The 17,352-nt window shown below is 43.5% G+C and overlaps 1 pseudogene across 1 annotated transcript; it reads right to left on the bottom strand.

Annotated features, from left to right (window-relative positions):
• Positions 1 to 15,493: 15,493 nt before the first annotated feature.
• On the bottom strand, positions 15,494 to 16,947 carry LOC147692668 (syncollin pseudogene; annotated as a pseudogene). Its single transcript, XR_015300061.1, has one exon. The product of XR_015300061.1 is annotated as a syncollin pseudogene (transcript).
• Positions 16,948 to 17,352: the final 405 nt, after the last annotated feature.

Raw genomic sequence — 17,352 nt, 5'->3', positions numbered from 1 at the left:
ACTCGCCACACTACATTAACTGCAACTCACACCTTTTCTATGCACTGGTTATACCCTTGTGTATTACATTCCTTATACCATGTGAAATCATAGTTTTGATAGCAGCACATATGACCTCGCAAATCCCATTATTTCCTAGGACACAGTGCATGGTAGAGGGTTGTGTGGTACAGTGTTTAAAAGTGGAGTGGAGTAAGTTGTTGTGCAGTGGAGTAGAGTGAAATGGAGTGGCATAGTGGAGTGGTGTACAGTAGAGTTACATGAGTGAAATAGCGAATGGTGGTGTGGCTTACAGTGGAGTGGGGTTGACCGAAGTGGTGTAGAGTTGATTGGCGTTTCTCATGATACAGACCCTGTGAAGCCTGGCCTGAAATGCATTTGGGTATTGCTGGATTATGCTCAGATGGCATACTGGCTCGCCAGCTACAATTTACCGCAGACAGTTTTCTTCCTGACGCTGTTTGTATGTGTAAATTTCCATGTCACTTGGTGTTCCTTCATTACACCCTGGTTGTGTGATGGGCACATCAGGCACCCACCTGGCTATGTGCCCCAGAACCAACAACAATGGGACACACACTGCCAGGTACTCAGTTTTTAGGTCTTGGCGAGACAGCGCATGTGCTGTCTCGCAGAGACATGTTGTTTACAATTCAGTGGGCTTCAGCCCACCCATATGATTACCATTTGTTCGCACCAATGTTGCTCTAGTATTCCCATTTGTCCATGGCATGCATGCCTCATGCCTCTATCTCTGTTTGGCCCTCCCCCAGTGCGTGGACCAGGTACGTGTCCATTCACTGTTCCTGTTTTAGGAGCGACTTGTTTCCTTGTCTTTTAGGGATCCCCATGAGTGCTTGTGTTTTCACTCGCTCTGTCTCCTCCCACCCACCCCAAACCCTGCTGCTTCTTTTCCTTTGCAGATCGGCTTTATGGAGTTTCATTATTAAAAGCAGATCAGCTTTATTTATTCACCTCCTGCCCCATTTTGTAATTTGCTTATAGTGTTTCATTATTTAAAAAAATAAACTGAAATAGAAAATGACATTCTGAAATTAACAAATGCAAATGTTTCGCTGAGGCCCAAGGCTTTTAAATGGCGCTTTACAAGGCATGTTGTTTATCAAGCGAGATGCCACCCACATATTCTCTTTTTTGCCATTTGTTTAATTTTCTCTGTCCCACTTCACCCACCACCCCCCACTCATTTAAACATAATTCCCAGCTTCTGGTAGATAAATCGCAACAGAGCACACTACAGCTCAAGCAGGCAAAAACAGGTGTGCTGTTGGGGGCTGGACACAAGCCAGGGAATTGGCAGGCCAAGGATCAGCTGTGTGAGGTTCATCTCCCCATGCCTATAAACAGAGCTTGAGTAATACAACTAGTGCTCATGTAAAGTGCTTGGCCTTCGGTCAAGTTTGCTGTATTAAAAAAAAAATACAGCAAAATGAAGAAACAGGTAAAAACAAAGCTTTAACATAAGGAAAGACAAATACATACTTATTTCCTAGCTGTGTTGTATGAAGTGCAACCAGAAAATCTGAATAAATCATGGATTCCCCAATCAAAACACGTGCTTTTCCCCAAATATTTTAGTTCACCAAAATCTTTTTAGTCATTTTTGCGCATGAAAGCTCTTTCAAATATGTGAGTTTATAAGTCAGCACAGGCTGGGTCATAGCACTTTTTTGCTTGACTTCCATCCATGCTGAACAGCAGCCATGCTGCTATTCAACATAGCTAAAAGACATTGACAGCGCCAATAACTCTGTGATTAGGCAGCTTTATTGGCTTTGTCAATGCTTGTTTATCATGCTCCACCAGGACTAGCTTAAATATTGTAGATCAGTGGATCTTAACCTACTCAGGGGGTCAGCGACTGCTCAGTATATTTATACATTGGTCAATAATATTTAAATTTATATAAATAAATAAGCAAAATATTAAATTGAAACATTTTAAGCATTCTGTAAATGTGATGGAATTTGGAGGCTAAAAATTAAGTTAGTATTCTCAGATTGATTTGTGGGAGCTGTGCAAGTGCATCAAATAGAATATAGTATGGACGACAGGGGCCTCGATTGAGTTTAGAAAAGCTCCAACCTTCCCTTTAAAATTTAGTAATTTTTAAAAGAATAGTTTATGAATTAAGAAACAAAATTCATAATTTGTGTATTTGATGAATGCTGGTTTCTGTTTTTTGTATCTATTTGTATAGACTTCTGGTTGAAATGATCAAAAATAATTTGGTTGGGGTCCCCGGCTCCCAGTAATAACTCATTAGAGGTTACTGGTTTCCACAAACGATTAGTGGGGATCCTTGGGTTCCAGTGATGATTAAATGGCGGTCCACAGAAGTCAAAATGTTAAGGACCACTGTTCTAGATGATTTTTGATACAGGGATGTGTCTCCCCTCCAGTTAGTTTCCAGGAACTACGAGCCAAGTCATGCTTATAGTTTCCAAGAATAAATAGTCATTCAATGTATAATTTAAAAGGAAAGAGCAAAGACTGAAACTTTATTCTTCTCACTTGACAGACACACAGAGACATGAAATACACCTCACACAGCGCTTGGCAATTGCCACATCATTGTACATTCGATGCCACACCTAACATACAGTGTCAGGTACTCCCAGACTCATTGCACAAGATCACACAAAAACAAGACGGTTGTGTGTTAATATCACATCTCTCTGCGGGATACTTCAGGGCGTTTTTCATTATTGACGGGAAACAGTAGCATTTCTTTCCAGTAGAGCCACAGGCACCTAGGAGGGGAGGGTTGGTGCCAAACTCACCACCAGTTACCTTATCACATAAATTAAAAACATTGGGGCATATTATCAAGGGGGTTTATCTCCGCTTTTTTGGCTTTAAAAGCCAAGAAAGCGGAGATAAAATTATCTCCCTATTACCTAGCTGTCACTAACACCAGTTAGCGACAGCTAGTAGGAGATAGCGACCATCTTGGGCCCCACTTTGCATGTCAGTGATATTTATCACTAATGACATGCAAAGTGGGTGTGCCAAGATGTTAGCAACTGAAAACAGTCGCTAACATCGCTATCTCCTATTACCAACTTTTGGAGATATTCAAGCGCGAATATCTCCAAAAGCTAACACCTGCCCTGAGCAGTTCTTAGCCATGTTATCCAATGGTTCTGCTAATATGTATATTCCCATACCCTTGTGTTGACACTATTACGGGTGTCATGTGCATGTATATGCGGAGTGTATGTAACGTGCTGTGGTAAGTTTGCTGTATGAGTGAGTCCTAGTTATGAAGGGCATTGGGAACCAGGTTGGATCTCAGGCCTGGATTAGATCCCAAGATGGAAGCCGAGGACGGCGCTCTCAGACTGTGGTGGTGAATTGCCTGTATTCCTGCAGCTGGAGGGAAGAGAGCCATACCCTGAAGTAAGGCGATGAGCACAGGGCTGCCTTTAGAAATCCCATGAGACATTTTGTCGGCAAGGTGTTGCTGATTAGTCTTCTTGAGCACTGCATTTTTGTGGCTGGTTGGCATAAGGTGTGAGACTGCAGACTCTGTTTGGAGAGTTAATGGTGTTTCTTGGTGAGACCTGTCCTTTTGCCTTGCCTTGATTACTCCTTCAAGTGCACTAATGACAGCCTCACTCCCCTTTGCACCTTTGTTGTTTATACTCCAAGATGGTGACTGTCTTGGTGCTACTTGCTGTAAGAAGCATCACTCTATACAAAGGCTGTTTCGGGCGAGCAGCCTTGGGAACCTGAGAGAAGAACCTCCCCAAGCTGGTTTTATAGTTTGAGACAGTATTCAAACCCCTCGGGAAGAGGTTATGTTACATATAAAAGTTTGAGACAGTCGAATCTCATCCGTTAGGTAGAGGCTATATGTAAAATTTGGACTCTAACCACCCTATTTGTTCTATATCCAAGTCCTTTGTAACCAAGGAAGAGAGCGCTCCACATAGTACAGAAAGGTCTTCTGTGCAGCAAGCATGGCTGGTCTCTGCCTGACCGCCAGGCTCCCAGAAGTGAAGGGACATCACCCGAAGTCTGTATTTTCTAGTGGAAGAGCTTTGAATCTGCCCTGCAGCACCTTGAAGCCTGCCTGCCGAGGGAGGGGAGGAGTCTGCCTGGCACTACAAGAAGAGAGACTGTCCTGGAGAAGAGACTATGAGATGTCCAGTGAGCGCTTACTGTAAAACAGCAAACTTGGGAAGGTTTGTGTTTCCTTTGTTCCCCCTACTCACCCAGTCTCCCATCCTCGTTCCTGGCAGGAACCGAGACACTGTGCTCATCACCCAACCAGTTGGGGCTGCAACCGCATGATTGTTGAAGGCCCGGACAATGACTGCAAGTGTGTGATTGCAGTAAGCCCGGATGGAAGCTGCCCTGCATGATTGCTGTAGGGCTAGATAAGAGCTGCAGCCGCGTGTTTGCCGTAGGCCTGGACGCGGGCAACTGCAAATTCATTATCATGCATTAACTCACAAAAGGGTTGGAGGCTTTCAATAATTTTTGCAAGATTGATTTGTTCATTGACCAGCTAAGATATTAGTAAACAATATTAGCCAACATGTATTCCCTACAGCTGTATAGAGGGAGTCACAGGGCAATCCTATCCTGTGATGTACATTTTGTCATTGTGAAGCCTTGGGCTGAAGAGGCCTGATGTGGTCAGCAAACACAGTGGGTTTAAAGCCTCGGTTATAATGAGGGTACAACTAGTTTGTGCCCTTATTCTGCAAACACTCTTTCATAATTCCAATAGCCCACATGAGACCATCACGGATGTGTGTACCTTATTAAAAAACAAAAGCAGCAACTATTTGAGAAAGAAGTCAAAAGAAGGCCTGAAAAGAGTGATTGTAGAATCAGAAACAAGAACTTCTGAGTCAGGCCGAGACGTCTGAGAGAGGTTAAGAAAAGAACAATTATACGGCCATGGAAAAATTGTTAGTTTAAATAACTATTCTAAACTTCCTTCCTGTCTCCTGGTTATCATATTGTGGACGAGTACAAGCAGGAGAGCGAAATGCTGTGTCCTGTTAAAGCGATTCCTGAGAGGGTCAAGAGTGTTGTGTTCTGAGGTGCCAATTCATTTGCTTCTCTGGTAAGATTAGGAGTTCAAATGAGGCACTATAAGTTGTCGGACTTGGGCTCATGGATACTGAGGTGGTATCGGGCCGTACTGGGAACCAAAACCAGCCCTGGTAGAGTGCTCAGAGCTCTTTGCCAGGGCCGGTTTTCGGCCGATTTTGTTATGCTGCAAAAACGACCCTGTCACAAAATCAGCCCCCAGGGGCCCAAAACCGGCACCCACCCGTGCTGCGCACCGGGGGATTGCCCGGTGCCCCCTATGGCCAGTCCGAGCCTGGATGGTATGGTGACTCAGTCCCCTACATACTGATGTTCTATGGCACCAAGCATTGTTCTGTTCCAGAGCAGAATCCCTGCAACACATTTTCTCACTAATAATTTAATTGCAAATGTTGCAGTGATATTATCAATGACATCATAGAAGATGTTGTGAGTTATCTAATATGAGGGGTAATTAGTAGTGTATGGCGAGGGTGCACAGGAGCAGGCACCTTTTAGAAATATATAGGAAGACTAGCGGTATGCAACGTTTACAACGGAATTTTTACAACGCACTACCATTAGAACGCAGGCATTACCACGCATACCATTACAACGCATTGCGCTGGGGGGGCGCTCTAGGATAGGGAATAAGTATAATTTTATATCCAACACCTTCCCTAGTGTCCACGGGGACTGGAGTTGGAATATAAAATTATACTTACCACTATCCAGCACCTCTAAGCGCTATGCGTTGTAACGGTATTCGTTGTAAATACCGCGTTGTAAAGGTATGCGTGGTAACAGTATGCGTTGTCATGTCATACATCCAGACTAGCAGCCCGTCCCGACGTTGTCCGGGTATGAATTGCTGCCGGCCAATAGTATATTGTTTTGTAGGATTTCGTTTTGATCGCATTTCTTATCTGTGACAGGCTTGTGAAACGCTCCGATTCACAGTGCACTGCTGATGCACTTGAGTGCGCGTTCAGTAGTGTGTGAACTCGAGTTTCCCTACTTAATTTTTCCTTGCAATATTATATAGCGCGAACTCGACAACATGGCATGAGCACAATTTACATTACAGAAGAACACATTAATTTGTGGTAGGCACGGGGAGACAAAGCGATTGCCTGGAGTCACAGGATGTTGAGCTTATGCCGAGATTCGAACGTAGCTCCCCAGCTCTAAAGTTCGCAATTCTAGAACTTGTGGCGGGAGGTGTGTCTAAATGTGTATGTCGGTGCTGGCCATCAATGAGAGAGACCTGTGCATTTTTCTAATCGGTGGTGAAAAAATACGAGTATGTTGCTGGAGATGTGGGCCGCCGTGCCACCAATGTACTTACCGGGGGAGGGTAAACACCCATTATTCTGCAACTTTCTTTCCGCATGCCATCACTCCGCATACTTTCATTACGAAAGTACCATGACTCCGCAATGCCATTATAACGCATGGCATTACATTTTATATGCTTTTACCACGCATACATTTACAACGAAATTTGTTGTAAATGCATGAATGGTAAAAGCATGTTTTTTTAAATGTTTGGATAAGGTAAGTATGGGTATAGGGGTATATGTTTTTGAGTGCTGAGGTATATGTTTTGGGGTGTTTGGTTATTTTAAGGGTTCAGATATAGTTTTGGGTTATGGGGTACAGGGGTAGTTTTAGGGTTTAGGGATAGGTATGTGTTTGGGGGTAACAGGGTATTTTTAGGGTTCAGGGCTAGGTTTGGGTTTTGGGGTATAGGAGTATTTTTAGGATTCAGCTGTAGGTTTGGGTTTTCGGGTACAGGGGTATTTTAAGGGTTCAGGGCTAGGTTTGGGTTTTGGGGTACAGGGGTATTTTTAGGGTTCAGGGCTAGGTTTGGGATTTGGGGTACAGGGTATTTTAGGGTTCAGGGGTAGGTTTGGGTTTTGGGGTACAGGGTTATTTTTAGGGTTCAGGGCTAGGTTTGGGATTTGGGGTACAGGGTATTTTAGGGTTCAGGGCTAGGTTTGGGTTTTGGGGTACAGGGGTATTTTTAGGGTTCAGGACTAGGTTTGGGTTTTGGGGTACAGGGGTATTTTTAGGGTTTAGGGATGGGTTTGGGTTTTGGGGTACAGGGTATATTTATAGGGTTAAGATGGGTTAGTGTTTAAGGGTGTTGTGGTATTTTAAGGAGTAAGTGTGGGTTATGATTATGGGGTGCAGGGGTATTTAAAGGGAGCAGGGTGGGATTAGCACACGATAAAAGACATGGCATGAAGGGCGGAACGTACCACACGCCCAAAGCACACGCCCACAGCTCAACGCATACACGCCCACAAGGGGCTACTTTGCTGGCACGGTTCTTTTACCTTTTAAATGTATATGGTGGGCGTCTGCATAGCCTATGTCCTTCTGCTGCAACTGTCCTTTCCAACGCTGTATTGGGTGTTGTGATTGGTGCTGTACTTTTTGAGTTTACTCGCCTCAAACGTTTAGGCTGTCTCTTTTTATTATTAGTATGGATGTTCCTTTGTGCCCACCTGGGGCACCCCACAGTTTTATTTTTGTTCGGGGGCGCAGTGCTCCTGCTGGAGTTGGCTTGTTTTTTAAAAAGTGGGATGCCCACCAAGGGCACCTCCCAGCACTTCCCTCATTGGGGGTTGCAGGCAAGAACCAGGGCTCCAGCAGCCCCAGCAGCTCTCCTGCTTGCACCTATCATGGGTGCAGCAGGAGCTGACCTTGCTCCCGCCCCACAGGAGCAGTTTTCTTTTGCTCCCACAAGGTGAGAGCAATTCTGTGCAATTTCCCTTCTTGAGAGTACGGGAAGGGAAAACACCGGGCGGGAACAGCTTTGTGCTCCTGCCTGTTGGGAGAACAATACACTTTCCCTGCAGCACTCTAGGGCGGGGAAAAGATGGTGTCCCGGGGGTTGGGACCCCTTGACACTGTCCCTGATCTGGCACCGGAGAATGCGGTCCCCGGGGCCATGGTATGGCTCTGGAAGGGAGAAGCCCCCCTCCCCTTTATGAAAATGTGAGGATGGGGTCCACAGGATATTTTTACTTTTGGGGATGGGGGACCACCCCCTTCTCTATATCATATTATTGGCCTCAAGTGACGGGGTCCCTGGGGCCTCTAAAAGGCTTGGGGAAGAAGGCCATGTGTTCCCTGCCCCTTTCTTTATGACACAACTCCTGGGGATGGGTCCTCAAGGTCAAGACTTCTGATAGGCTGGGAGGGCTAATTTATTATTCACTGCTCCCAGCCAGGAGCACCCAGCAATGCCGTTTGGGGGCTAATTTGCATATTCCTGCATTGTGGTGTCCCAATCTAGGAAGTGGCACCACCGACGTGTTACAAACGTATGGTGGGTGCTTCAGAATGGGCAGGAGCTCCCTATGAACCATTTATTAAAAGTCATCATTTGATTTCTGGGGTGTGTACAACATAATCCATAATTGATTGTCTTTCTAAGCATTTCCTGAGCTGGAGCTTCAGCTCCACAGCTAAGGTTCGCAGGGTGTCATTGTGCAGTGACAGCTGGTGAAGTTTGAAAGTAGTGGGGTGTATGACCAAATCTTGAGTGAACCATGCAAGTGAGTGCAATTAGTGCAACTGCCACGATGAGGCTTCATGGGTGGGTGTTTCAAGGTATGTAAATCAAGAGTGGTAAATTTATATTTAGCTATATATACTTGCTTAAAGTATATTTTCCCAGTTGATATACTGGTTATAATGTTTCTGTTTGACAATATTTCTGTGGACGACATTTGGAAACACGATCCCCTCTTTGCACCCTCTATGCCCTTCCTTTTAATGCCTTCTCTTCTTTCCGCCATTACTCCATTCCTCCTCATCCCCTACCACAAACAGGTAATTCTATTTCATTTTCTGTCCCTCCATCTTCTTTGCCCTCCTACTATCTTTCCTTTCTCTTCCCTTAGATTTGTTTGCCCAATCTGTTGCCTTTCCCATCCATCCCTCATGTTTTCAATATCTGTGTCCTTTCTCGTCCATCCCATCCTCTTTCCTCAGAGATTTCAAGTTATCCCGTGCCAGCTGTAACTTATTCAGCAGTCCATATACTCTCTCCACTCCCAGCTTGTTTTTCTGAGTCTCCCTTCCCTATATGTGTCATTTTTTCTACATCTCACCGTATTCCTCCCTTATTCTCCTTGTCCTGTTTTATCCCCACCATTGTCCCAGCCTTCCTCTTGCTGCCTCTTCTCTCAATTTGCTCCACCTTCTATCTAACATTCTCACTTTCCTTCCCACTCATGGTTTTCCGCTTAAGATTTTGAAATTACCTTATGCGAGTAGTAAGTTTCTAATCCTTATAAAACGTCACCGCAGAAAGCAAACAGTAATAACAGCAAACTTCTCTGAAAGATTCTGAAAACATTGACCCGTGATCATTTATTGAACACCATTTTTTATTTTTTATTTTTTTTACAAATCAGTATATACTGATACCGAAGTTAACAGCAAAAAGAAATTAACACAGAAAAGCATGAAAAATAGCATTTTGTCTACAGTAGGAAATATTGCAATCATTGGCTTCTCTCTATTTATGAGATGTATAGGTGGATACAGGCCGCCACATGCGTCTGGCATGATTCATTGCATGAAGATGTTTTGTAGACCACTCATTTCTGTAGTGCTACATATATCAGTCTGTCAAAAGAGCTCTGTTTATTGCAGGTTAGTCAGAGTTTACTGGGCCGGTGAGTCTTGCTGCTCCACCCCACGCTGTGACGAGTTTTAAGTAAGTAAAGTAAGTAAATTCTTTTATTGTATAGTTAATAAAAACCAATACAAAAAATAAAATGCAGTAATATTTAAAAACTGATCGAGAGATACATTCATGATTAGGAATTAAAACCATGGATAAAAATACCTTCGAACTTCGAAATCCGAGTCAGTTACAGAGGAAACAGTCACACCAGAAATGCAAGTTCAGGGTATGAATTGGATCTTTGACGAGTTGGGAAAGGCACATTTTTGCTGATTGACACACTAGGGAAGCACAGGCTTCAGCCTGCAGCGCCCAAATGTAGTCAGTCAGTGAGGGTGTGACACACCACGGGGGAGGAGTGGTCCTATGCTCAGGCAGGCCACAGAAGCTAGGGCTGAAATCAGACGAGACCTGAAAAACCTGTAACAGGGCACATGTGCAACGTAGCCCCCACAACCTTAATAAGAACCCCGTCCTGCCCGTGTGCTATGGCTGTTTTATGTGGCCCCAGGACCCAGGGCACATGTGCAATGTAGCCCCCACAAAACCTCAATAACAACCCGCCCTGCCCGTGTGCTATGGCTGTGTTAGGTGGCCCCAAGAATGTAAAAAAAACTTCTCTATTAGGGCGGTTTATCTGGTTGACAAAGCCAATAGGTTTGTTTCGTATATGTATGTGCTCACCCACTGACAAAGCCAATAGGCTTGCCTTCATATGTGACGCCCCCTTGTCAAAGTCAGTGGGGTTTCATTGTATGTTTATATGATCATCCTTTGACAAAGCCAATTGGCTTGTTTTGTGTGTTTTGACGTGGTCACCCATTGACAAAGCCAATAGGTTTGCCTGTATATATAGATGTGGTCACCCCTTGATAAAAGCCAATACACTCTCCTTCTATATTGATGTGGTCACCCCTGAACAAAGCCAATAGGTTTTCCATTCTATAATGATGTGGTGACCCCTTGACAAAGCCAACAGGTTTGCCTTGTATATTCATGTGATCACCTTTTAACAAAGCAAATTTCTATATACTGATGTGATATCCCCTTGAGAAAGTCAGCAGACCTGCATTATTTATACCACTATGTGTTGTGATGAGTGCTCTCACTGGCTGGCTGTACATGGATGGAGTTGGCTGCCCCATGTGGGATTGGGCACAGGACGTGTCTGCCTAATGCCAAATCAAAGGTAAACGTGACATTATAGTTAAGTAGGGTAATAAGATGTTACTTCAAGGTCGAAAAAACCTCAGAAATTAAAAGGAAAAAAAGGTTAAGGTAAAGCAGTTTGATATTTGTTGCAAAAAAGGCACTTGAATCAGCTTAATGCAATTCATTTAAAAAAACAAAATCTGCAGCTTTAATTGTGCTCCATGACCTGCCTCTCATACTGGCTACTCGACCTGGCAGCTAGAATTGTGAACTTGTCTAAAATGAGCAACTACAGTTGAACAGCTAGGTTATTTCTACAGGCAACTAGACACATCGCAAGTTGCCTCTAATAAGGATATAAGGGACAGGCTTTTATCCAAGCATAGCAGGGTCCCATCTATTATAGCATAATTACAGCTGCAGTTTAAACAATGAGAATAACTTCTGTAATTTCCTTATTCTGATCTGTTTTTCTAAAATAAACAGTGATCACAAGAAATTAGATATCATCTACACATTCTCAGCTACAGCATGTTTCAAACTGACATTAAACCAGTTGTAATATCGTTTTAAAACAGATTTCTAGGTGCTTTTTGTTGTGTTTCATTTTGTAACACAGATTACATTTTTGTTTATATGTTTGAAGCATCCTATCTCTTTAATCTGAAAGAGGAAGAAGCTAAGGGCCTTATTACTATGTCGGGCAGACTGTAACAGTTTTGGAACCACCCAACCAATGGTCGGCAGTTCTGCATACTTAATTACAATGTGACCATACGAGGAGTGGTCATAAACTCCCATTTCCCTATGGGAGCATGTGCTGCAGCCGTAAACCATCCGTAGCACAAGCTCCCACAGAGAAATTGGAGTTTGTGTGAATCCCTGCACCGTGCGGCAGGCAACTCATAGTGTTGCCACATGGTGCAGGGATTCAAAAGGGGGCACCATAGATTCCCCCTCTACCCACCGCAGGGTGAAGGGGGCCCTGCTAGGGCCCCCAATGTCCCTTTTCAAAAGGCTATCCTTGTCGGAAAGCCTAATACTGAAGCCTGTTGGAAACCGACACTGTAATCCCAACGGCGGAAATGGCATAAATTGGAATTACGCGCCAGTCTCCGACTGGCCACGGGTGTCTTTGAGCCCGTCGGAATCCAGCCGGAATGACTCTGCTGGTTTCAGTTTTGCCCACTTGCATTGTAATGCGGCCGTCGAATGTGAAACCGCAATGAGCCTCGGAAAGCCTCTGACAGCATGTCGGAGGCTTTCCGAACCTAAACTTAATCGGCCCCTGTTTTTGAATGGTGTGTGGGACGGGTGATAGTGTGACCTTAATTTTAAGAAATAAAATACCCTCTGCAGTACATTAAAAAGATATTACAAATCACATTGGAGTTCTGTGACCTTATAAAAGAATTTCATCCTCATTCTTCTGTATGGTCACAAAACTCCTCAGTGATTTTCTTTAGCCTCATAGTGTGTGACACGAAGTACTTTATGCTATACATTATTATTATTGCTAATTTTAGTATTAGTAGAAGTAGTAGCAATAGTAGTAGTAGAAGTAGCAACAGCAGCAGTAGTGGTAATAATAATATTATTGTTAATAATAATAATGATAACAAATTATTATAATATGCATAATACAATATATATATATATATATATATATATATATATATATATATATATATATATATATATATATATATATATATATATATATATATATGTATTCAATGGTAATGATAGTAATAATAATAATCACAATAATAAATTATGTTATGTGTTTGTGTGTGTCACCAGGATGTTTACAGATTTAATGGTAGTAACTAGGCCTTCATACTTGCCCTACAATTTCAAAATGAGAAAAGAATTCAGACTGCCTCTCGCTATATTCAGCACAACAAAAGTCTCCTTGTGGTGTCAGTGACCAGAGAGTTCTGCCAGAAGTGCCACTAAATATTGTAGCATGCAGTAGCTTGCACTACCTGTGCATATTAAGTCCAGGAGGCCTTTTGAAGGTACAGCTGCTCTAACCAATAGCTCTTCTCCATAAGACCCCAGGGCCTTTTCCATTCCACTCTTTGACTCTGCCTTCCCTTCACTGCCAGCCAAAGTCTTAGGGCCAGATGTATCAAGGCTTTTGCGACTCGCAAAGGCCGAAATTCGCAGAATTTCGGCCTTTGCGACTCGCAAACGGCTGATTTGCGATTTTTGATATGTATCAAAAAATCGCAATTTAAGGAATCGCAATTATTTGTGATTCTTTATTTTGCCATAGCATTTAAGGAATCGCAAATTTTGCGATTCCTTAAATGATATGTATGACACTTTTGGTTTGCGAATTTGTATTAAGAAATCGCAATTTACCACCAACTTGTAGTTGGTGGTAATTTGCGATTTCTTTTAAAAATGCCCTAATTGGCATTTGTAAGGGTGGCATGTGACACTCATACATGCCCATGGGGCATGTATGTGTGCCACATGCACACACACATGTAGATTTGAGAGGTGCAGCAGGGTGTCTTTGAGACACTACAAAAAATGGGAGTCTAGAGGGAAAGACAAACCGAACTAGGACGCCCTCCACTCTGAAAGCTAATCAACAACAACAGTCCTAGTTCTCATGGCAATATTCCATTGCAACATTGTAAAACATCTCTGGCCAACGTGCCTGATCCAAGGGGTTTCTTTAGTCTTAAGGAAATCCTGAGATGATTCAAACTATTGCCTCTTTAAAACGACAACCTCTCTGATTGAAACAAACAGGACAGCACAGACAAAAAATGTGTGAAAAAGCGAGATGGCACCTCACGGGCGCACCACCAATGGGACCCCTGGTTGGTACTCACCAGGATGGCCCTGTTCTCATCATTGGTGCCATCAAGCTAAAACCAAAAAACGTGTCTCGAACCTCAAAAATAAAAAGACAGTGAATGGTGCAGTGGACACAACTTATATGTGACAAAACTGACAACATTTAACATATAAATCACTGTGCAACTGGGACCATAAACTTTACTTTCATTCCCTTCTCTGTTGCAAAACAGTGAACACATATATACTAAAAAAGAAGAGAGTAAATACTACCTATCGATTCACTCTCTACTTACAGCCGACATGTTTCATTGCCTTGGTTTCTATCAGGCAATTTCTTCAGGGCAATATACTTTAAATGCCACTGCAAGAGACACTGAAGCTTGGGTGCCTGCATGCAGTTTTGCCTCTCATACCAGTGATGAAAGAATGCTAAAAACGGAATCCAGCCCCCTTAGGTGAGCATGGTCCTTACTCCCCGTTCGAGAAAGTTACGGTGAAAGAGTAGCGGTCGGCGTCCTCTCAACCCTCTTTGAGACACCCCTGCACCCTTCAAATAATTCTCAAATTGCGATTAGCAAATTGCGAATTCGCAATTTGAGAATTATTGCACTATGGGGCACATGCATCATCCCGCCCTTTTGCGTATTCCAAATTGCGAAAAATAGGGAATCGCAATTTGGAATTCGCAAAATGGGATGCATGTATATTTTCCCAAAATATTTGTGATTCGGTAAAAATCGCAATTTTTACCGAATCGCAAATATTATGCGATTTCCAAAGTGCAAAATCGCTATTCCCATTGATTCCTATGGGCCAAAAGGCCCATAGGGATCAATGGGAAGGCTTTAACAAATTGCAATTTTCTTTTTTAGAATCGCAATTTGTTCATGCATTACATGAGTGCAGGGGGGGGTCCAAAGGACCCCCCACTGCACCCCTGTAATGTATTTTTAAGTGCATGTTTCACACACACATGTCCTAAGGACATGTGTGTCTGTAACATTACACTTTAAAAAATGCATTTTTGTGCATATTTAAACATTTTCGCAAATTACCACGAGGTTCAACCTCGTGGTAATTTGCACTCCCTATTTTGAAATTCGCAAATTTCAAAACAATGATGCATTGCTTTTAAGGAATCGCAAAATTGCGATTCCTTAAAAGCAATTGCATTTTTGGAAATCGCTAAAAATAGCGATTTTCACAAAAATGCATAATGCATCCCAAAAACGTATTTAGGAAGTGCAAACGGCCGAATTTACCGATTCGCACCGTTTGCACTTCCTAAATAGGTTGATGCATGTGCCCCTATCATTCCTATGGGCCTCCTGGCCCATAGGAATGCATTGGAAATTATTCTTTATTTGCGAATTCGCAAAATGCGAATTCGCAAATAAAAAATAATAAGGAATCGCAAAAAAATTGCGATTTTGTACATACATACCATTTTTGCGAATTCTAAATAGCGATTCGCAAAAAATCGCTATTTAGGATTCGCAAAACGGTATCTTGATACATCTGGCCCTAAGTCTTACCTTTAATAATTGCACTCCTGTTTCCAGCTATAGACGTGCCCTTGCCTTGTCCCTGTCTCCGATTTGATCCACTGCTGGTCTTCTTATCCAGGGATTGCCCCCCACACCCCACAGCACTGTCCACGGGCACAAACCTTTCAATTGCCTTCTAAGTTATCTTCCTCTGTCACCAATTCCATTCAAAGTTAAAATACATGACACTGAGCAGTAGGCCATGACAACTTGCGATTTATTGCAGAACATTACAGGGGACATAAGTGATTTGCTTCCTTTCTGACTGCCACCTGAGGCTAGACGGGCAACACAGAGCCAGGAAAGACTGATACAGAACAAGGATATATTCGTAGAGAGCCAGAATGGACAAACAGAGATCCACGGCAGATGAATGTAGATCCAGGACAAAGAGATAGACATCAAGCCAGACCTAAAGGACACAGAGACACAGAGAATGACACACAGTGCTCACACTTGGGTAGCTACTGATTTCATAAATAAGATTTGTGACATGCCTGTCTTTTCTCTCCCAAGACTCTAGACATTTACTAAAGGCATGCAAAGAGGGGCTCTGCATCCTCTGGGCAAGATGGATGACTCATGATGTTATGAAGGCACAGCAGCATGGACACCCCTCTTCCGGCCTGGATGGTGTTGGCATTGACTTATATGGAAGATGTTCTCTGGATCCTCTGGACAATATTGTGCCAGAGGTAGTATGGAGGCTTAGCAGGAAGGACTTCCTTGTGGAGATTTGTTTGAGGTTCTTGCTTATTGGAACTTTCTTTTCCTTGGTTTCATCTCTGTTACTACATCACCTCTCCTGAATTTAAGCTAGTCTTTGTCCTTAGAAGGTTTTTCTTGATGCGCCATCTGTTTATTGTGATTACTATAAGAGCTGAGATTTCTCTAGGCTCATATTCCTGCATGCCTTAGTTAAGCAGTTCTTCCATTTTTCTGCAATTCCTCTCAATGACCTTCTGCCCTCTGCTGTTCTTGCATTTTGGGTCACCCGCTGTTCTGTTGGGTTCTGGTATGTACTTATTCAATAGTCCTGGAGCTTAGTTCAGTGCAGTCACTGTTCCCTGCAGTGCAGCTGCGGGTAAATGTAATCTTTTTTGTAGATTTAGAATTTGTGTGTACCTGATGTTCTTTGTGGTGATTGCAGGTGTTGCAGCTGCTTGTGTTGTCTTTTTTCACTGTGGTCCTCAACAGTTTCTGCACGTGGTACATCCCCCATGTTCTGCCTCTAGTTGCACTTGCAGTAGTAGGATGAGATTGCGTTGTCCCAGGTCCCGATGAGACCATTCTTAACATCCTGCAGACGGTATTGAATGCCGCTGTTGAAGCGGCGCATGTTGCCCTCCTTGGCCTTCCTGTCCCAGACGGTGAGCTCGCAGCGCGGTGCTACCACCAGGGAAGAAGGGCGTTTGTTCCAGAGCTCTGGCATGTAGGGCATGTCATCACCAGGACGGGCGTCCAGGGAGTGGCCTCCGCAGCACTTGTCATAGTAAGGGCTGCTGATATCGAACATGCGGGCGCAGACCTTCTCCCCTTCAGCATCCTTAATATCAGCTGGGTTGGGGCACTGGGCAGAGGCCAAGGCCAGGAAAAAGGGCAGCAGGAGCACAGTGAGCTGAGCAGGCTTCATCCTTGATTTGGCGTGCTGAGGACTGATGGGAGAGGCTGCCCCTTATATATACTCCTCTCGGTTAGAGAGGGTGAAGGGGCACTCCCTGTAGTTAGAAGTGACTGGATGATTAAAGACTACTTTCCTGGACAGGAGTCAACCTAGACGATGCAGATGGTGTTCTTGTTATCTCTACTGTACGAATGGAGAACAGACATGAGATATGGGCTTGGAACAATCCCAAGAGGTGTATAAATACAGACGGCAGAGAGATAAAGGGAGCTCAAAGTGATACTGAGGAAGGTGAGTTCTGCAGGTGTTCCAAGGAGTCAAGAAGGGAAATGAGCTCATGGAATGCTTAAAGGGATATAGGAGTGAAGTAAGGCCAGAGGGCGATATACAGTGTTGTAGGAGTGAAGTGAGGCCAAAGGACATCATATACA

This window comes from Lissotriton vulgaris, chromosome 9 (genome assembly GCF_964263255.1).
Source record: "Lissotriton vulgaris chromosome 9, aLisVul1.2, whole genome shotgun sequence".
NCBI lineage: Eukaryota > Metazoa > Chordata > Amphibia > Caudata > Salamandridae > Lissotriton > Lissotriton vulgaris.
The sequence above is the reverse complement of the archived record's forward strand: the minus strand, read 5'-3'. Positions and strand labels throughout refer to the sequence as shown.